We start from the raw sequence: 23827 nt of genomic DNA, 5'->3' as shown, positions 1-23827 counted from the left end.
CATTTTAGGTAGTAAACTCTAAAGTTGTTGAAGTTGCTCTCCTCTTTCTAGTTTGAAGTTGAACTTGCTTATTACCATTTTAGGCAGTAAACTTTAAAGTTGTTGAGGTTACTCTCCTGTTTCTAGTTTGAACTTGTTTATTTATCATTTTAGGCAGTGAATTTTAAAGTTTTTGAAATTACTCTTGTGTTTTTGATAAAATTGATGGTAGCTATAAAATTATAGTCTCTAAATATGGAACCGATATTATACCGATATTTGAACGATAATATCCCCGATATAAAGTCGTACCAGTGTATCCTTCCTGGCCGATACAAAAAGATATCCGAGATTAACTACATTGGATTGAACTACGCACAACCTGTGATATTTCAATCATATAAACAAATATAATGCGAAAAATAAATAACACATACACCAGATGGAGCATCACACTGTATTAAGCCGATACAGACACTAGCCTACTACAAGATTAACTTCGGAATGGAATGTAGTTGATCCCTAACCAATCTCAGACTGATCAAGGTACAGTCGCGTTCCCTACGGCTATGAATCCCAGAAGGACTCTACACACTTGATTCCCTTAGCTGGTCTCACCCACAACCAAGAGTTGCTACGACCCGAAGTCGAAGACTTATAAACCAATCTGTCTCCCCAGAGAAAAGTCTATTTAGATAGATAAATCTGTCATCCACAAAAATACCTATGAAGTTTTATTTCGTCTTATGATAAATCAAGTTGCACAGGAACCAATTGATAATCCGGTTTTATATTCCCAAAAAACATCCTAGTAATATCAATCACCTCACAATAACTTAACTATATGGTAGTAGAACAAGTTATTATGGAATCACAAAGAATGAGACAAAGAGCTTTGTGATTACTTTTTATATCTCACCTATCGGAGATAAATCTCGAGCCAATCTTAGAGAAGATAATACTCAATACGATAGAACAAGTAAGTTCATGATACACAACTACAGATAAAATAGTTGGATCCGACTTCAGAATCCCAATGAAGTCTTCAAGTCGTTAACCAAAACGGTTTTAGAAAAAATATAGGTTAATGGAGAACTGACTCTAATACGCAACTAGTATAACACAGGAGGTGTGTGGATTAGGTTTCCCAGTTGCTGGAATTCTCCTTTATATAGCTTTCAAATCATGGTTTGCTTAGTTATCTTAGAAACAAAGCATTCATTATTCACCGTTAGATGGACTTATAGCTTGTCACACACAAATGAAATATACTTCATTTAGATAAGGGTAATCATACATAAACTTGTACATAAGGTTGGTTCAATAGTGGTTAACCAAAGTTAGCCATATGAACACTTTTGTCTAATCCACATTCATCTAACACATCTAGATCAACTATGATGATCAATCTCATGAATGATAACCAAAGAATCTAATTGTGTTCTTCATAGAGTTGTTCAATTTTTAACAATCACATATAAATATATATGATCCAATTGAACCAAAAATCGGAATGATTCAAAAGAATCAATTCATGAACATTTAAGCCACAGTTTGCAAAGATTGCATTCCTTATTATCTAAATGTATTTGTTCATGAGTATGAAATCATACTTTGCCGATTTTAGAACTTGAACCACTTAACTTTGCAAACGGGTACGCAAACTTAAGTTCCGGACATTGGTCATGAACAAAGAGTTTGCAAACGGGTATGCAAACTTTAGTTACATACCAAACTCAGGTGAATAAGTTCGCAAACAGGTACGCAAACTTAGTTCCTGGACTTCAACATTTAAATCAGTTTGCGAACGGGTACGCAAATTTAAGTACCCTGACTTAATAGTTGAAACAGTTTGGGAAAGGGTATGCAAACTTAGTTTCCGGTCCTGAATTATATCGAAACAGTTCGCACACTTAGTACACAAACCGTAATGTATCTAGACATGGGTTTTATCTCTTAACTCTCATTTCAATCATTGAAACATTATTAGAAGACGATAACGGATATCTCACGCACACCATTAGCTAATAAGCAATTTTCAGGTGATCGATTGATCAATACGAAACTTTCCAAGTCGACATCAAATGACTGTCTCACACAAATCATTTAAGATGTTTCAAGGAAATTTCCACATGATCATCTTTTGACATAAAGTCAAGAATATTATGAATGTACCTAAGACATAAAGCTACCAACACGTATTTCGAGAAATAGATAAGCGAGTTATACTCAGCTCGAAATATCAAATGTGTATGATACGAAAGACTATATCATATACGACTTTTGTCTCAATAGGAAATAAGTACGAATATAATAGACTTCTGAGGATATATAAGTTTTAGTCTCCACATACCTTTTGTTGATGAAGTTCCCCCGAGTTCTTCAGTAGATCTTCGTCTTCAGTTGTAAGTGTCGTGAAGTCTAAAGCTCAACTATACAATCTATCCTAGTCCGAGACTCTATAGGTAGACTAGAAATCAAGACTATAGTTTTGATCAACTAAACTTGACAAACAATCTTGAGATAACAACGCTTGCGAGTTCGACCGAGCAATGCTCTAACAATCTCCCCCTTTATCAATTTTGGTGAAAAAACTATCAATACATATGGATTACAAAATAAGATTTTATACCTTCTCATCCATCATGCTTGATTTCCTTGGTTCTTCAACATTACTTGAATTCTTTTCCGCTCCTAGTATTCTAGTGACTCTGAATGTGTTCGACCCAGTATCATTGTTTTTGAAGATCCGTAGCTATAAAAATAATCAACAAGATTGTTTTCATATTGTTATACAGTGTCATAGTATTATTACACATCATCAAAGTTCAATTGTACCATGAATTTGACAATAATACTATGGTGATATGTATCGCTCCCCCTTAGTCAATACTTCATCTCACAATGAAAACTACCCCCCGCACCCCCCCCTACATAATGATTCCTAAACCATGTGTATGTAGTGTGAACTACAAAATAATTCTCCTCCTTTTTGGCAATATAAATTGGCAAAGGTACACAAATTATGGGATCATAATGAAATTCTCATAGAGATACTCATGTTTAAAATAGAACATATCAACTTTGTTTTGATGATTTCACATAGTCGAAACTTAGTGTATTCACCAAGGAGTTAATAAAGATACAAGATAACTCCTACAATATTTCACATCCGCGATCCCCACAAAGATTTGGCAATTAAGCACAAGTTCAACTAAGAACTCTCCCCCATAAAATGTCATTCCCAAAAGGAACAACAAGAGCGACCTTACTTTCCCAAGAAAAGAAGGATTTCTTTGGACATTAACAAATCACATGAAGCATGAATTTGTATCCAGAAAACTTGAACAAATTAATCCACAAGAGAAAATCATAGATTAATTCAATCGGAAATTCTCACCATAAGAAAACTTACGGAGCTATACAGTACTTTCACATAAAAGTGGATCAGGGAAAGATCAATACTGCGGAATATTCAAAGATTCATTATATTTTTCATCAAAATTTGCATAATGATACCATCGACTTAACCTTTGACATATAATTCAAAAGTTCATTATATTTTCCATCAATATTTGCATAATAACACAATAGACTTAACTTTTGAGCATATATGGAATAATCACAGTTCACGGACGTAAACCACATATCTCATACAAAATTATTTTTTGCAATATATAAAACCAATAAAGATTAATACTTCAAAATCATCTTCCAAATACCTTAGAATTTAAATAAATAAATCTAAAAACATTGCAAGATGAAAAAACATTGACAATAGTTATGTGTAATCACAATAATTTCTATTCCAAACCCTAGTTATCCTTTTTAAAAACACAAGAATAAATTCTCATAAGAAGTTTCTTAGGCTTTAAGATCCTTGAAAAATTCTTTATCGTCCCCGAACTCATTGTCGTCAACAGACATTGGTACGTAAGGTTCATGAAGAAAGGAGTCAATCCCAACGTACCTTCTCGCCTGATGGCGATCCAAGGCCTTCTGAATTTCAAGAGTTCTTAAAAAAAATAGCCTTTATTTGCTGCATCTCCATCCTTGATTCTTTCAACTCTTGAAGATTTGAGGGATTATTCCTTGGTTTCTTCATATTCTTCCCCTTTTCTCTTTAAATTTGTAGTAGGATGAGGTATACACTTTTACTTCATGATTGATGGATTAACAATCATATTGAAATATTTTCCATCATAAGACATGATACTTGGAGTCTCTATGTAATTGAGAGAATACTCAAAATATCTCAACAAGCAGTCTTTTGAGAAAAAAGAGTTTTCAGATAAGGAAAAAGAGAACGTAGGGTTGCGGAACCTATATAGAGTAGAGTTCACGTACGACTAAATTACAACCGTAGAAAAGGTATAATTGTCGAATTTAACCCTCTTCTAATAATCACACAAGGTATATCTTTTCAATACCATTTGTAGATATGAAAAGCTTCTCAGAAAAGCAGAGATAAAGAAAAAATAAACAAAAAAAAAAAAAATCCTTTTCTAAACCCGATCAACCACACTTATCTCTTTGAGTTCGGGCAGAGAGACAAGGTCTGCCAACAACATACTTAGAATGTGTTGGGGTGAACAATAATTTGTCCACCAGGTGATTCCTGAACGGAAATTTCCATTCCATGTTTCATAGATTGCTTAGACCTTGTTCTTTTCTGCAAGGGTCTAACTTTTTCTTCAGAAATTAACTTCTTCGGAGATGAGTTAAATTTACTTACCTCTGATGGATTTGTCATTAGAACAAATTTGAGATTGTTTGCAAGACGATTTGCTCTCCGTTGCAGTTTGTTGACATATCTTACTTTACATTTGTACTTAAAACACTTAGAGAGTTTATGACCATTTAAAGTACAATAAGAAAATCAAATTGGAGGATGGTTCAGGTACCGTGGATGAACATGCTGCTAGGCATAACGAAGTACTTGAAACCCGTGAGAAACAGTTTTTGTTAGACAAAGTAAAATCCATTTCATCCTCCAAGTCTATCGAAGAAGATTTTCCAGAACGGGAGAGAGACCTCATAAACAAAAAGAAAAACCACTGGATAGGTTGGCTCGAAAAGCCTTTATCGCCTTCTGGTCCTCCCAATGCCACAAGATGGATAGTCTTGCCAAAGAACATCAAGAATGATATGAGTATTGCTACAGTCATCAAATTTGATATCTTTACAAAGGAGTGCTACACTTGATTTTTCGTCTTCATTTGAATCATAATGATCAGACATTTCATCAAGAGTTACAAAAAGACCTTAGATGAAATCCTGATCTAAGATGCAAACTAAGTTTTGCTTGAAACGAAAGAAATATCTCTCCACCGTTAGATGGACTTAGCTTGTCACATACAAATGAAATATACTTCATTTAGATATGGGTAATCGTACTTAAACGTGTACATGAGGTTGGTTCAATAGTAGTTAACGAAAGTTAGCCATATGAACACTTTTGTCTAATCCACATTCATCTAGCACATCTAGATCAACTATGATGATCAATCAATCATGAGTGATAACCAAAGAATCTAACTGTGTTCTTCATAAAGTTGTTCAATTGTTAACAATCACATAGAAATATATATGATCCAATTGTAGAAAAATCAGAATGATTCAAAAGAATCAATCAATGAACATTTAAGCCATGGTTTGCAAATACTGCATTCCTTATTATATAAATGTATTTCTTCATGAGTATGAAATCCTACTTTACCGATTTTGAACTTGAACCTGCAAACGGGTACGCAAACTTAAGTTGCGGACGTTGGTCATGAACCAACAGTTTGCAAACGGGTACGCAAACTTTAGTTACGACCAAACTCAGGTGAATAAGTTTGCAAATGGGTATACAAACTTAGTTCCCGGACTTCAACAGTTAATTCAGTTTGCGAACGGGTATGCAAACTTAAGTACCCTGACTTAACAGTTGAAACAGTTTGCAAACGGGTATGCAAACTTAGTTTCCGGTTATGAATTACATCAAAACAGTTCGCACACTTAGTACACAAACCGTAATGTATCTAGACATGGGTTTTATCTCTTAACTCCCATTTCAATCATTGAAACATTCTTAGAAGACGACATTGGATATCTCACACACACCATTAGCTAATAAGCAATTTTCAATTGATCGAATGATCAATACGAAACTTTCCAACTCGACATCAAATGACTGTCTCACACAAATCATGTAAGACGTTTCAAGGCAATTTCCACATGATCATCTTTTGACATAAAGTTAAGAATAATGATGAATGTAGCTAAGACATAAATCTACCAACACTTATTTCAAGAAATAGATAAGCAAGTTATACTAGAATAAACTATATCGTATACGACTTTTATCTCAATAGGAGAGAAGTAAGAATAGAATAGACTTCTGAGTATAGATAAGTTTTAGTCTCCACATACCTTTTGTTGATGAAGTTCCTCCTAGTTCTTCACTGGATATTTGTCTACAGTTGTAAGCGCCATGAAGTCTAAAGCTCAATTATACAATCTACCCTAGTCCGAAACTCCTATGAGTAGACTAGAAATCAAGAATATAGTTTTGATCAACTAAAGTTGACAAACAAGCTTGAGATAGCAATGCTTGCAAGTTCGACCGAGCAATGGTCGAACATTATCTTTCAAGTCGTGTTATATTGAAAACATAACTATGAAGTTGTATATACTGTACATATTTTATATAATACTCTTGTGATGAGACATGATCATAATAGTATGATCATAATTAAGGAATTAGACTACGATCGAAGTATAATGCTTATCTTTTGAACTTCGTAGATATGATATCGACATAATCTTGTATATAGTTTTATGATTATGTGAATGGGTGTACGGTGAAGATTTCATCATAGGAAACAATGTTTTACATTTGTTTAAAGGAAGTACATTCATGAACTTGTTTCATGAATCGAAAGAGAAATCAATAGTTATATTGGTCTGAATATTCATTGCATATTATTTGATGATCAATATGTGTGAGTTGGTAGAACCGATCCTAACTCAGGTTATGTATCTTGGTAAAACCGATCATAATACCTAGACTTATGATTTGGTATGACCAGTCCTGGTAATCGGTGTAATCGATCCTAAGCAATCATCATGAGATGGTATGATCGATCCTTGTAATTGGTGTGACGATCCTGGTAATTGGTGTGACCGATCATAAGTATTGCGTGACTGATCCTTGTAATTGATGTAACCGATCCTAGTGACTGGTGTGACCAATCACAAGTAGATACCATGTTTAGGTAGAACCGATCCTAGTGATTGGTATAACTGATCCGAACCCATGTATGTGACTTGGTAGGACCGATCACAACTAACCATTGTGACCTGGTATGATCGATCACATAGTAGTCCTGGATACTAGTAAACCATTTCTAAACTTGTTTGGAAGTGTGGTAGAACCGATTCCAAGAAGCAAATCCATGTAAATATGAAATTAGGATTTGCAGTGAAAAGATGTCAACATAGTTTGAACACGAGCAATAACTCTTATCATTTAGTGTTCAAAAATATTCCTTGTTACTCAATGTGATCCTGGGACGATAATTTAAAAATCTTTCAATTAAGGTTTTTGGTTTTATATGCTTTAATTACTAGCAATTAATGTATAGCTCTAGATAATAAAAATTAGTAATGTGCATTTACTAATCAGAGATTTTCTATGAGAGATTTCAGAAATATTGGACCAGCATTTATTGGAATTAGGAAAACCGAATTTGGGCATCCATTGCATATGTTGAGAATATTTTCGGTTTTGGAAATTCGTTGGTGTCCAAATATCCCTGGTCTATAAATACTTAAGTTTGCATTTCTAGCAAACCATCCTAAGAGCCAGGCAAACTTCATTTCTTGTTGTTTGTGGTGGAGACGTCTATTCGGAGAGGATAGTATCCTAATTAGGTGAAATCTCTTACGACCGCTCGTTTAAAGACATTTATGGGATCAAGAAGCTCTACGAGTACCGTTGGTGGGAAAATAGATAATTGCAGTGTTATTAGTTTTCGATTTGGTTTGATTGACTAACGGCTGTTGAAACTTCGATTGCACCTAGTTTGTTTATTCTTGAGAATCTTCTCCTCTGATATAAGATTTACTCAGACTAGATAAAAGTATCGACAAGATCTTTAGAACTGTTGTTATATCTAAAGATGTCTTGTGATAATCCATTGTTAACAGACTCCGTTATGTGTGTGATTGATCACAAGAGATTCAAGTGGTGTTGTGCAGGTATTTGAAGGCAATAGAAGATTTGAAGACGAAGAAGAATTCTTATTAGTTTTTGTATCTTGTGGATTTAGTGTACAAACCTTGATCGGCTGGGATCCAACTAGAATCACTTTATCTTTGATAGAAATGATTGATTAGTTGGGTGAGATCGGCATCACCTTATAGTTTATCTTTGAGATATATATTGATTGATTGTGAATCTAAAGATTAATTATTTCGGTATTCAATATTTAGATTGATCTAACCAGACAAAGGATTTATTAGATTAAACATAAGAGCCTTTGTCAACAACTCATCTATATGTTGTAGCAAGATTGATTAGAGTGGTACCAAACAATTTTTTTATTTTCTATTTGGAATACGATCCAAAGGACTTGCTATTCACGTGCATGACTCTAGAAATCGAAGGCGCATGGATACCGAGGGAACTAAGTAGCTAGGGGTAGTCTGCTTGGTCACAACTATACGAAGTTGGTATTGGATTTTGTATAGCGTCTTAATTCTGACAGTATTCAAAACTGGACTAGGTCCTGGAGTTTTTCTACATTCGCAGTTTCCTCGTTAACAAAATCTTGTTGTGCCATTTACTTTACTTTTCAGCATTATAATTGTTTATTATAATTAAATTAAATTTCACTTGTACGTTAACTCCGCTATACTTGATAGTGATCCTATAGAGTTTGGTTATTACCAAATATATTATCAAGTACACACTTTATTGTTGTATTATCTCGATCTTGTATCCAATAGTCAATCACACAAGTTATATGGCTGTTGTATTGTCTCGGTGTCGTATCCATAGACTATCACACGAAGTGTGAATCGAATCATGTCTCGACTCTGTCCATAGACGGTCACGTTTGATAGAGAACTTATAGGTTGAAACAAAAAGATTGTGGTGTATTTGGGTACCCTCGTCTTTTTACGAATAATAAATAACTTGTGGCTAGTTACTAGCTTGGATATATGCACAAAGTTGTGGAAAATACGTAACAAGGTTTTCTTTGAGGATGCTGGAATAAATTAGGTTGGTTTTAAGCGTAAAGTGTATCAGGTCGTACGAGATAATTTAATTCGAATGAATGATTACATGTTTAATTCTACGGAGGACTTGCGCTTATTGAACTGTTTTAGAGTTAAACACAGAATGAGTAAAGCCTCTACGCCTTTTGATATCTCTTGGTCTCCTCCAAAGCCTGGTGAGGTTATGATATGCCATGATGGTGCTGCAAGGGATAATCCAGGCCAGGCTGGTGATGGTATAAGCTTTAGAGATGCTAGTTCTACTATGTTAGGTGTTTTGTTTGTTGGACTCAGATGGAAAACTAATTACATTGCTGAGATCAGTGTTGTTGTCTATGGCCTAATGTTGGCGCGAAGGTAGAATGTGAAGAAAATTTGTGTCATATCAGATTCAATGAGTTGTATTCAAGATTTGAAGAATAAAGAGTTGCCGTGGGATTTGATGTAGAAGTGGAAGATGGCTTGTGCCTTTTATGACAGTATTCGCTATGTGCATAGCTACAGGGAAGTTGGTTTTGCTGCTGATCACTTGGCCAAGTGAGCTTGTTTGCTGTCTGAGAATAATTTTGAGTTTTTTGAAGGTAGACTAAAATTCATTCCGTCTCCGGAATGGTCTGGCAAAATTTATATTCGTTTCAAATAGTCTGTGAATTTTTTTAGGAGGTTACGGGACATGGGTTTTCTTTCTTTCATACTCTAATCTCCGTAGATATTTGCTTTTTAATAAAAATTTATTATCCGTGGAACAAAAAGAAAAACCTCATGCAATCCAGCTTATTTAAGCCTTTGTAAGTCCCTTTTGCACTACTTGCCCTACCCATTCCTATGAACCTAGTTCCACCCGAACGAGTTGCAACAAATCTTGTGACCTCGGCCATTTTTCTCTCCGCGAGCGAGGCAAGTAAGTTTTATAAGAGCATCTTTAATAGAGGGTAAATATTTTTATTTTTCATGATATATAGGATTTTATTTTAGGCCCTCAATTAACGTAAATACATCTCCAATGATTGGATCTTACAAACTAGGAGGGATGGGAAAATAAATATGAAGGTGTTAAAGAAAGTCTCATTTACACCTTTCCTTGCACCTCCACGTCATATTTTCTATCATTTTTTTTTAGAAATTAGTTAAAATAAAAATAAACGGTTAAAATCTTATCATATAAAATATTCTAAGAAGTAAACCTTTTATTATAGGAGACAACTTTTTAACTATGGAGTCCTATATTTATTATATGTGTAAAATCTACTAAATAAAAATCTTAATAAGACTTCCACGTGGGACCTTTTATACCCACGGTTGGAGATGCTCGAAGAGATAAACGGATTTTAAATCACTACTTCAGAGTTAAGATAGGAGAGGAATTTATTAATGACGACCAAGAAAATAAAAGATATGAAACATAAATAAAATAGGGTTATTATGCATTGGGTTTGCATCAATCAACATGGGAAACTGTTTGGTCAGTGAGTGTTTGCTCCATAATATCTCACGTATTATCATAGAGATAGATCTAGAGAGAAAACAAGATTTGAGAATTTTAAATCACTCGAGACAAATGCAGAGATTGAGGGCTTTACATGGTTTCTTCTTCATATGTAAAGAAACCTTATTCCAAATTCACAAAATCGGTTAAAAAGACCAAATTCACCAATTTATGGGTGAAAAAGACATAAAATTTGATATTGTTTAAATGGACGAGAATGTAAAAATTGTCAGGATGTAAACAGTTTCATCCTACCCATTTTCAAATACTTTTTCTTATTTTTAATTTACATCAGGATGCATCCAGTTTTATCCTCGCTCTTTTTTAAGTTAAAGTCAGGATGGATTCAGTTTCATTCTTGCTATTTTTTTGGTGTCCATTTCACCCATATTAATTTTTACTCGTCCATTAGAACCATGTTTTAAAAATATTTGGACAAATGACCCATTTTTCATTCCAAATTCCCATAAAGGGTCAAGTATTTATGCTAGATCTGCACACACCTTTCATGGCACTGGCACACAAACGGGAACTTAGACATGCATGGATTTGAAGAGTACTTTCACTTTGAAGTCGGATGGGCCGATCGAGCGAAGCGAGGGAGGACCTTTATATGGTTATTATTTTGTAAAATCTAAGTGATCAATTAACATAAAAAGATTGGATTTGGTGTCCATGGTTATTCTTTTTCACTTGATACAATTATCCCTCTCTTTTAGTCCAATTATTATAACTCCTTATGTATCATATTTTTTTAGGGATATAATTTTAAAACAAACTTTAATATAAGAATCCTTGCCTTGGATTTTACAAATTTTATTTCGTTGGAAAGGTTATAAAAAGATCTACGCAATGAGTATCAAATTTAGGCACAATTTAAGAAAAGAGGTTAGGAGGCAAAATGCCCCAAAATCAACCATCACCTTGTCAAAATTCCCCGAACGTTAAAAAAAAAAGTCAAAATGCCCCAAAATGTTACTTTTCCCGTTAGACAGAGTTAAGAGGTCAAGAACGCACACATGTGCACCCGCATGTGTGAGAATTTTACATTTATGTCCTTTGCGTCTAGATTCAATGAATCTGCGACACATAAGATACACGCATGTAATTGAATTTTACCAACTTAACCCTCAAATATTAGAAAATGGCCACCGTGTCCAAAATGAATAGATTGTGACATGTGTCCGAAGTTCTGAAACAGACGGTGACATATCCCGACGGTTGGTATAACGACCATTTTTTCCCCAGAAGTTACTCTTATATATTGTGGTTATCCAAAACATATTTACAGTATACTGGGGCGTTTCTTCATCAACTTTAATGGCTGCTAGCTCAAGCATTAAAATGGTAAGTTCATTTTCAATAAAAAAGAAGCATAATTAGGATTAGTAGTATAATAATGATTTTAATTTATAGTTAATTAAAATGCAGGAATGTGGAATGTGTAGCGAAAAAAATCATGAATCCATGGATTGTCCTTGGATTTACTCACGGTGTAAACTAGTTCCTTGTAATGGAATTCGAAAGCTTCTAAAGGTTAAAGATGGTGTCAATTCAGGGGAGAAATTCTTTTCTTGTTCTAATCCTATGTATTTGTATTTTGAATGGTTTGATGGAGCTACTGATGCAATTAAATCCATGGTACCTCACTAAAAGGGAGGTTGTGATGCTTGTGCTGGTGATCACAGATTTGCTGACTGTCCTTGGTCACAGACTCCTTGTATCAACCCCAAATGCCATTCAACTAAGGTGAGGATGTTAAACATAGCTTAAACATCATGGAATTATGGTATTGGGTACCTAAAATGCCAAAAGTATGAAGATTTCCAATGAGTTTCTGATGCAATCTTTGTGGAAAAAAAAAACAATTTTACAATTCTGAAAATCAAATTTGTGCACAATTTAAAGATAAAGTGAAGATAAAGTGCAGAATTAGAAGTTAACTCATGTCAACAAAGTTAATGTAACAGATTGGAAGTATTTCTCAATGTAATGTTAGTTTGCAGTTATGAGTATTTTAAATGAAATAAAGGTAAGTCCATGCATATCTGGAATCTTTTTCCTCAATTCTTTCAACATCAGGAACCAGTTTTCTTCAGTTTCACTTGTAGTAATCATCACACAAATTGGAAATACCCCATTCTGACCATCTATACCAGTGGATGAAAGCATTGCACCACCCATCTTACCATTTAGGTGAGCTCCATCTAAGCCAATTACCTTTCTACAACCATTCAAAAAACCCTTTATCTGTGCATCATAGGCTAAAATGACAGACTCAAATCCGTTATCTTCACCCTCTTTGGTCCAACTGAAATGACCTATGCTGTTTGGGTTCAAAGAAGTAGCAGCTGTGAGCAGTTGTGGTGCTTTTGTGTAAGAACTATCAAAAGTTCCCTTCAACTCTGCTAAAACCAATTTCTGTGTACACAAACAAACCAAATATTAACATTTCACACATATAGACAAACCAAATATTAACATTTCACACATACAACAAGTTAAACTAACCAAAAACAACTGAGACAAGTATTAGAAACATACTCTTGCATCATTAGCAACCCAATATGGTATGTCAGTTTGCAACTTGGGACTAATGATCTTCTTGGATATATGCTCTGCCTTGTCCACTGGTGAATCCACATCCATAGTCTTCAACAAATACTTAACTACAAATTTTGCATTGCATTTTCTGTTTTGGTTTGCATTCATATTTTTACAAGTGTATTTCATGTTACACTCTCTTACTGTGATTGTTCCTTCCTTTGGACACAATCTTGCATTCACTTTCCATTCACATTTTTGTGAATCCTTGTTCACACAATATGCATAATGTCTAGTCCTATCTCCCTTATTCACTTTAAAATCCCTATGTTTCAACACTGAATATTCCCTTAAATGATCTCTATAAGCTTCTATGGATCCAAAATCCATACCAGTACTTATTTCCCCAGGTTCAATTTCAGGAATGTTTTCATTTATCATTTCCAGTCTTTCTTGTTCCTTTAAATGTTGTCCAAAGTCTTGTTGCCACTTAGTTTCATCCTCTTGGATGACATCATATATGGGAACCAAATCATGTGAAGTTTCATTAACTAGTATATTCTGCTCTTCATAATAACCACCTTGATTGAAATCTTCATTACAATCATCAGGCTCATTACCAACATCTATACCTCTAGCACACATAGAAACCCAATCTTCATAAATGAACTTTTCTTGTGTTTCTTCATCTTCACTTTCATCTTCACCCTCCTCTGCATCTTCATCTGCATGTTCCTTAAACAGAAACTCAGGCATATCATCAGGATGACAATCATCTGTATGTTCTTCATACCCTTGTTCTTGGTTTTATGCAACAGATGTTTGTGTTGGAATATCTCCATACCCCTGTTCTTGGTTGTCTGCAACAGATGCTTGTGTTGGAACATCTTGTTCTTCATGCACAAAATCAAGTCTTGTTGGTCTCATTTCAGGCTTCTTAACATGGTTGTTATCCTATTTATTAAGTCTTGGACTCCTCCTAACCTCAACCCTTTTACTAGCTAATTTGTTCTTCACTGGACTTATCACATCAGTCATACAACTAAGCCCACTAGCACTAGCAGTATCACAACAAAAACCCCATTCTACTGTTGTAGGAATAATTGGAGCAATCCACAATCTTACAAAATTGATTTTATTTGGTTTCCCACTTTTCCAAAATGAATGAAACATATCTTATGATTCACACTTATGCCATGCATTCCTATTCACTAAATAAAAACAACTCAAGTGTAGGATCCATACCCTGTTCATTTATCATCCTTTCCTTTATCATAGCCATGAATTTGTGTCCACTTGTACTAGATTTTCAATCATAAAAATACATCTCCTTAAACATACCACCTGTATCAGTTATCCAGAAATTCCTATCTTCAATAGCCATTCTGAAACATTGAAAAAAAAACAAAATAAAACAGATCAATAATCATGATCAAAACTACAAATAGCAACAACATTTTATAAACCCTAATCTCAGAAAATGAAATTCTCAATTTTTGAAACTCTAATTCTATAAACATAGATTCAGAACCACATAACAATATAACCCTAATCAGTTATAAATCCGTTTGACGGAAAAAAACCAAACCCTAATTTCAGAAATTAAAATTCCCAATTTTATATACCCTAATTTTTTTAAACATATATTCAAAACAACGATTACTGGAAATACTAAATACTAAGTCTAAATAACGATCAACATAAGTCAAAAAACCATTAAGAATTTAGATTACTTACTTTTTCAGTAATATTCTCAGTTCAGTTCTTCACACCATTAAAAATCAGCAAACTATCTCGATCCGTCTCTCTCTCCACCTATCTCTCTCGATCTGTTAATCTCTCGACCTATGTCTCTCGATCTTCTAAGTTTAGTTCAGTATTCTCCCTCCCTCTCGAAATCCGTCTCTCTTTCTGGATAACTTTCTCCTTCAGGTTTTGAGTTTCTGTGGATGAAACTCGATGAAGAGAAGATAAGGCATTCTGTACACACGTACGGGTTCACACGTGCACCAAAATGACACCTTGTCCTAAAATGACACATGTCTTCTATCTATTGGTACCACGTGGCACCAATAGATGAGTCATCAAAGGGTAAACATTGTAATTTCGTCATACACATGTGCTCAAATGAGGTTCTGACACGTGTCCGATGTTCTCATCTGTCCGTTAATTTTCCTCGTGATCTGAAGTCCATAGGATATAAACACGTGTCACCATGAATTACTCGCAAGGGTAAAATTGAAATTTAACTCGAGCGCTGACTAGTCAAGATGCCCCGATTTGACCAGATATCTCTCTTTTAAGGGAAAAGTAACGTTTTAGGGCATTTTGACTTTTTTTTAACGTTAGGGGTAATTTGACAAGGTGATGGTCGATCTTGGGGCATTTTGCCTCCTAACCCTTAAAAAAATTAAACGTACATCCATTATGCAAACCACCACAAATAAAGGATACATAATACTCTATGTAGTCATATTTTGGTTTGTGCATCAACTAATTTTCCGTTGCAACTAATAAAACAACGTACTCCATTCGCTTCAAGAAAAGTGATACCTTCACTTTAGACACAATTCTCGAAAACTGAATACATAACCATTATGCAAACAACCACAAAGGATGCACAACACATCATACAACCATATTTTGGTTTACGGATCGACTAATTTTCCGTTTCTGGAAAAGTGGTACTTTCACATTCCGTTTCAAGAAAAGTGATACTTTCACTTTGTTTCAGAAAAAGTGATACTTTCATTCATACTCTGCTTCGTTTCAGAAAAAGTACAAGTATCATTTTTCTGAAAAAAGGCAAAAACATCATTTTTTTAAAACGGGACGAAAATAATCGCAGACAAACCCTCTCTTCTTCGGTCGGTCCTTCCATCCTGGCAACAGTTGTACCAATTATATTACTTTACACTCATATGAGCAAAACAAAACAAAAAAACGGATCATTTCCTATCCGACCTTGAAATCTTGGCTGCTTCATGTGTAAACTCACGCATCAACATGCATGCATTTGTGCTAGTATAGTGATACTAGAATATCTGTCTGTTAAGACAACCATTTAAAGTAATTATGAACGTAATCCTCTTTGTGCTCTTTGTCTATCATAGCCTTAATTGAATACATTATAATCTTTTTTCACGATAACAAACAAAAAATCAAATCAAATGTCATTGATTTGCATCACATTGTGTTTAACATCAAACAATAAATACGTTATCTAGTGCAACTGTGGTGATAGTATTCATGGTGGAAAACTACATTATCTTGGCACCAAGTGGAAAATACAATAAAACCGGAAATTCAAGAATCTAAAATGAGACAAAAAAAAATAAATATAAAATTGGTGATAATTTTTGAAGGAAAAAATAAATCCATATTTAGGCATTAAATTCCATCGTTTTTGGATCTGTGTAATCAATCAATTATAGAGAAAATAATACATACCAAAATGGTTGGAATAAGTTTAAGATAAGAAGAAATTTATGTTTGTTAGTTGGCATTGCCATCACAATAAGTAACCATCATACCACTAACAGATTGATTCTTCTTCCATTTTTCTTCTGTTTTAATTTAAGGTAAATTATATAGTCTATATGATAGCTACCAATTGACCATGAAACGAAAGATTTGTGATTTGCCATGAATGCAATATATCAACACGCAAGACAAAATTTTCTATCATCTTTGACTTGTTGGTGTCATCTCATCCAAATATTAGATAATATATTGAATTTTGTTTGGGTGAGTGAGTAGATCTTGTTTGATTATTTTTCTTCTTGGAAATCCTAAAATTCTGATCACTACTCGCACGTAAATAGATAAGTATGCCTATCACTCTTTTGTATAGTCTGTATGAATCCATCTATCTCTATCAACTTGCTTGCATGCATCTCCTTAAAGAACCATGCATGATCTGGATATATATCAAACCCACCAGACAAATTCAATTGCTGGCAGTGGCTGCTATTATCATGTCTATCTTAACTAACGGGCCACCACATCTCTACACTACATATAATACTCACAAACTCGTACACAAACTGATAACTGAGTCGGCTCGTTAAAACTTTACTCTCATCATTCTTATCTATAATTGATCAATTATCACCAGTATTTTAACTGATTTACTTTCTCTAATTTCATCATTAAGCTTTTTTAATGATACACTAATATTATCACCTTTTTGTTTTGCACATGTGCGAGTCCCCACAAGTATCTAACAATAAAACAACAACTGGCTTCGGTAGAGCCCACACATGTGTCTCCCACACTTGATTGTTTTGGTTTTGAATTCAAGGAGGGCAAATGTAAATTGTTGTCGAGCTTTATTATATGTTGAGAAAGTAGAATGGAAAACTAATTTTCATCTCCCCCGAAGTGGTTAGAGTGGATGGTGCAACATAAAGTTGTACCAAACTTTGTCCAAACAAACTCTTGTCAACTTGGAGGAGAGCTTTTATGAAGGATTATGGGTTAAAGAAAGTATTTTTTTTTCGAAGCATAGTTAAAGAATGTAGGTGTGGTCACTCCCTACATTTTTCTCCGTAATCTATAATACAAAATAAAGTTCGACTAAGTTAGGGTAGATAAAGAGCTTCCGAGATTTATCTAAGAAGAATAAATTTACAGCTGTGGTTTTTTCAACTAAGCATTATAAATATCTTATTAATCAGTGTCCAATTAATTGCTCATGATGGATGATTAATTAATTTTTCATGATAAATGTTCATTTAATGAATTTAATAAATACATATTTTTATTGATTGGTAAAGAATTTGGTGCTGACGAGTTTCGAACTCAGGTAACTGGTATCATCACTTAATGACTTTACCACTGTACTACAACGACCCCGGTTAGAAATTATATCAATAATTTTTAATGGTGGTAGTGAAAGAAGCAGTGGGTGGTGGTAACAGTGGCGGATATTTGTGAGTGGTGGAAAAAATATTGGGAGTGGCTCGTTATTACTTACGGTGGTGGATGTTAGTGAATAGTAGTGGACAATAATAGTTTTGTGTCTTTACAAAATGGACAACACTTTATTGCGATAGATGTAGTTGGTTGTTTTTAGCACAACTGGTAAGGACAAAACACAAATATTTTGAGGAGGATACTAAATCATGTAGGACAATATGATTATGACCGCTGGATCACCCAAATGGGGTCCCAGCTATTTATAGTACCCAATCGAATAAATCACGGTTTTTAGTATTAAAATAAAATTGATTACATTTCCAGAATACAAAACAAAGTTTGGAAAAGTTAGGCTAGATATAGAATGATCAAATTTATACTTGCAGAACATAAATCTAACGCTATAAATGATCACGTATAATTAAAGTTTAATAATAATTTTTAATTGATATTTCATAATAAATGTTTATTTAATTAATCAAATGAATTTTTTTTGTTGATACATAATAAAATTATTTGATATTAACCATATCAATAAGCATTAATGGTGGTTGTGGTGGTGGGCAGTGGTGGGGATAATGGTGGTGGGTATTGGTGAGACTAGTGGAGTGGTGACGATAATGTGGTGGTGGAAGAAGTAGTGGTAGTAGGGTGATAAAAGTGGTCTTAAGATAGGTAAATTAAGCACTAGTGGTAGTTTTGATGGTGGGTGGTGGTGGTGGATCGGTGGTGGGGATAATGGTGGTGGGTATTGGTGAGACTGGTGGAGTGGTGACGATAATGTGGTGGTGGAAGACGTAATAGTAGTAGGGTGAGAAAATGTGTTATAAGATAGGTAAATTATTTAGTCACCCTTTGTTAATTTTTTTGTTTTAATTTGATTTTAGTTTTCAAATTACGTTTTTTATTATTTTTTAAAATTAAAACAAACACAAGGCTACACGCAAATTAATTGTAATTGGTTCAGTTTCTCACATCTCTCTCTATTCCCCTTTTTTGTCATAGTTTTTGTTTTTGTCATTATTTCTCCCATAATTCATGGGACTACGCGTGAATTAATTGTAATCGATTCAGTTTCTCACATTTCTCTTTATTCCCTTTTTTTTGTCATGATTTCTGTTTTTATCATTTCTCCTCAACTTCGTGTAATTATTCATGCTTGAGAAAGGTAAAGAGACAAGAAAAGAAATAGATCAAGAATTAAATATTATTATACATTTTAGGAAAATGAATAAACACGAATCTATGTAAATTAGGAACCCAACAATTTATATCAAAGAGAAAAATTAAATTCTAATGCTAACAGATTTTGCAAGATTAATCTAATTGATTTTAAAGTAATTTTAGGTGTTTTTAGTTTTGTTACAAGTTTGGTGAATGACCTTTGATGATATTTTTTTGAAGTAGTGAATGAAGTAATGTTCTATTGCCCATAGGATTTGCTCTAACGATTAACTATGTTTGTCCCAAAGGGTTGTATGACTTACATACACAATATTAAAAGATTCTAGGAAAGGACATGTTTATTAACCAACTCCTCAAAATATTTAGACCTAGATCGATCGCTTCGATTCTTCTCTACGACATGTATGAATTGATGGATACATTCGAAACACATATCCTTCCTCGTGCCGTTACGGCACTGGTTGATACCTAGTACTCATATAAAATATAATGTCTCACATTTAAATATGATAGTGTATTTACCTAATAATTCTCTTGCATATTTTTTTTTTATTTTTTTTTTGAAGGAAAGAGGTGATCCTCTTGATTTCATTGATAAAGAACGATCGTGTACACTTTTAAGATACATCGTAGAAAAATATAATAAAATATTGATATTTTGTATGACAATACTAAGAAAATTGTAATACAAAACATATTATATACATGAATTTCAAACGAAAATTGATGATCCTTGAGGGATGGCAATTGAATTAAAATTCTGCCATTTGGATTTGAAGAATTTGTCTTCTTCATTAAAATGGAACTGTTCCATAAGGGAGTAATATGCACAAAACACCATTATCACAATCAAATCCGGTAGCCATTGATCTTCATAAGAATGTAGAATCACGTCATGTTGGAAGAAATCGTCATTGATGTACTTGAAACAATTGTAACAATCGTCTGAGATGCCTATAATGCTATGAGAAATCTCTAATGGGTTTGAGAACACCAGAAGAGCAATAATGAAATTGAAATAGGAAAAACCTAAAAATCCCATAGAATATCGACATTTTATCTAAAATAATTACTAATAGAAATATTTACTTATTGTATCCAAATATGATTGGAAGATCTCCAACAGATTTGGAGTACAATTTTGTAGAATCAAAGATTTAGGAAGATTTGTTTGCAGAGAATATTTTGAAAAAAACGGTTATAGGAGAGGAAAGAGAGATCTTCAAAGTAAAATCGCTAAATGTTAATATAAATGATTCGGATAAAACGTATGGGAACTACTTGACGGTATAAATTATTCTTATCACTCTGGTTACATATTAAAATAAAATTGTAATTGCCTATTAGAGGACGCGAGTCCACGTTCTCTTAAAAAAGAAAACACTTTGGTTATATATTAGATCCAGAGCAATTATAAAAACAGTTTGCAGCTATGTTAATGGCAACAAGAACCGCATGGATCTATTCAAGACAGATTCACAAAATTCCATACGTTTTATAAAATTTTCCACTGGACTATGATGGTATATATCAGGAATGATTGCCGAAATAAAACACAGAATGCGCCAAATCTCATGTAGCGTTATCCGGTAACTACACGGTAGCTTTATGAGATGTGCTGGGCCAGACTAATATCCACTGTGGCATAACACAACATGCGACACAGATAAGTACATGGCACATCACAACACAATATATTAAAAAAGATCGTCATAACTTGCATAATACGCTACACAACATGGTACAATATATCACATTTCGTGTATATTTCACAAATGTTTTTTTTTCTTTAACCAATTGTAGACATTTTATTTTCGTTATATTGATTTATTTCTACCATAACACACATATCATCTAGACATCTAAAAATTATTTTTTTTGGAAAACCTAAAATAAATATGCCAGAAACAACACACACGACATATCACATTTATTTTTCTGGCACCACGCAACACTCCCTCTACCATGTGCTATGCCGACACACGACATGCAGCACGTTAGACACGTGACTGTATGACCAGTGTTGTGTTGGATTGGCAAGTTATACACCTCTACTCACGCGTAATAACATTCTCATTTTCTGATAAAATTCATGCTTTAAAAAATAAAAATAAAGACTGCATTATTATTTTTTGAAGCATGCATTATTTTTGTTGCTTGTATATGCATTCCACTAGTTCATTTCATGGCTCAAGTAGGTTAGATTCTTTGAGATGTTGCCAAACCAAATGAGTGAAGTATGAAAAGGAAATGGGTGTGAGAAGAGAAATTGGAACGCCAAAAGGTTAAAACAGACCCTAACTTTCACAGCTGGACAAAGAAAATCTATGCCTTTATGTTTGTTTTAAGAAACCATGCAATCACAAGTGGGAATGGCCTTTTATCTTTTTGATCATACCTACCTCAAAGTAGCAAAAAGTAAGGGTTTTGAAATCAAGGATATGAATTCTAGAACCATGATCCAAGTTACTAGCAGCTAGCTAGCTAGAAGCATAACAACTATTTCTGTTTTTGATACTCAATGGATAGGTTTATGGTTAAATTAGTATGCACGCATTGTGTGATTGTAAGGGATGAATGTGTTACTTGAATTGTCATTGAAGATATATATAGATAAAAAGTAAAATGTGACGTTTTTGGAGGATGGCAATTAAGAAACTAACGACTCCTTGATAGGTTTTTGTTGGGACATGATATAATTAGTGATAAGAATAAGACTTTTGTTAGGGACACAAGTTAGCGTTAGGATGCTAGTCGTTTTAGTTTGTTAGGGTTGTCCATATACAGGTAGAATTGGGTGATGTATTATTTGTCCACTAGATCATATTTGTCTTCCCTAAAAAATATCTAGCTCTCAAATAGTGCTGCCCAATGTGTGTATTATGCGTCTCTTTTCATGGGTGGTTGAAAATTTAAACGTTGACGTCGCACGAAAATACTCCCTCCCTTTAGAAAGGACCACTAATTCTTTGTGTGTCACTCGCAACTTACATGCACAGTCTTGATTCGTTAAACAATGAATAACAGGATAATTAATCTTATCATTAACAATCATTCATGTGGAAATAGTAAGTAGAACAGTATTGCAAAGACAAGCACATTGAGAGGTGCAGTAAGGACCAATCTAAGCTTAGATCTCTTTTCCTCATTTACGAGAACACCTTGGAATGCAAAAAAATACCAAAATAAATGACGATCCTGTGAGCTAGTACATAGACAGGTAGAAATCATCTGTAGTCTAGTCTGTACTTATCAGTGAACAGTGAGAGCATGTCTGTTATCCAATCGGATTTCAGTACCAAAAATCAACGTGGGTTATAAATAGCAACATAACTCTGGCAAACGGATGCTAAAAACTAAAAATATGCACCATAATGTTTCTATTACACCTTCATAAAGGTTTGTATCCTGGATTTTAATTATGTGTGTTGTTTGTAGTCGTTGAAAAACACATCACTTAACTAACCTCCTCCTAAATGTAAAAACAGAAAGCTAACTTAGGTGAGTTTTGGTACCATAAAATTGAGACCTGCTGTGCTTTCATGGTTAGTTGAGCCATCCGTGACTTTGCTCCCCTAGCTAACACCATATGAGCTCACTAACCAGTATTGTTTGTCAAATTATTCAGTTTTACAAAGGCCTCTTCGTCACTTAATTAGAATATATATCCATCAATTTTTGTTTCTTCCTTTTTCAGATTTTACAGGTCATCATTAACATAAGCTGATCTTTGTCATCATCTTATCTGTTTATCCAGTTACTATACTCACGGACCCACTTTCCACATCAGCTTCCAACACAGTAACTCTGTAGTGTATTGTAATCTCAGGAAATCCAAGCAGCAGCAGCAGCAGCCTCTGTAATAGTTAAGTGTGTGTTTTAAACCCTCGTGATCAGCAGCACCGTTTTCAACTCCCATTCACCTAATTAAGCAGCTCTTCTTCGACACTTCCTTTTCTCTCTCTCTCACAAGCAACAAACAATCCAAGATTCCAAGTTACTAATACCAGCTAGCTGTGAGACCCAGAAAATGTGCAATCATCGATAGATTAATGTCACAATCACTATTATCCCATTTTTGCAATCTATATACCATCCGTCATTACGGCCGCCAAGCCGTGCTCGTCGGATATTCACGATCTGAATTCGAAATCTGATTACATGATAAACTTTTTTTTTCCCTGAAGCATTCTTTTTGTATTTTGATTTCCATCAAATGGAGAGTTAATTTTTTATTTAATTTTTCTTTTAATTTTTTTTTAAAGATCTTTTTTTCTCTTTTAAGGATTGGTGCGTGTTATTCACTCAAACCCTCTTATCAGCTTATCACTCACCACTACTCTCCAAGCAGCACACCACTTGACCACACCCCCATCACTATATGACCACCCTCTCTTTCTCTTCACTCTGTCTAAACTGTCTACTTTAACACAGTTCAACTAA

This window comes from Papaver somniferum, chromosome 2 (genome assembly GCF_003573695.1).
Source record: "Papaver somniferum cultivar HN1 chromosome 2, ASM357369v1, whole genome shotgun sequence".
Classification (NCBI taxonomy): Eukaryota; Viridiplantae; Streptophyta; class Magnoliopsida; order Ranunculales; family Papaveraceae; genus Papaver; species Papaver somniferum.
The sequence above is the reverse complement of the archived record's forward strand: the minus strand, read 5'-3'. Positions refer to the sequence as shown.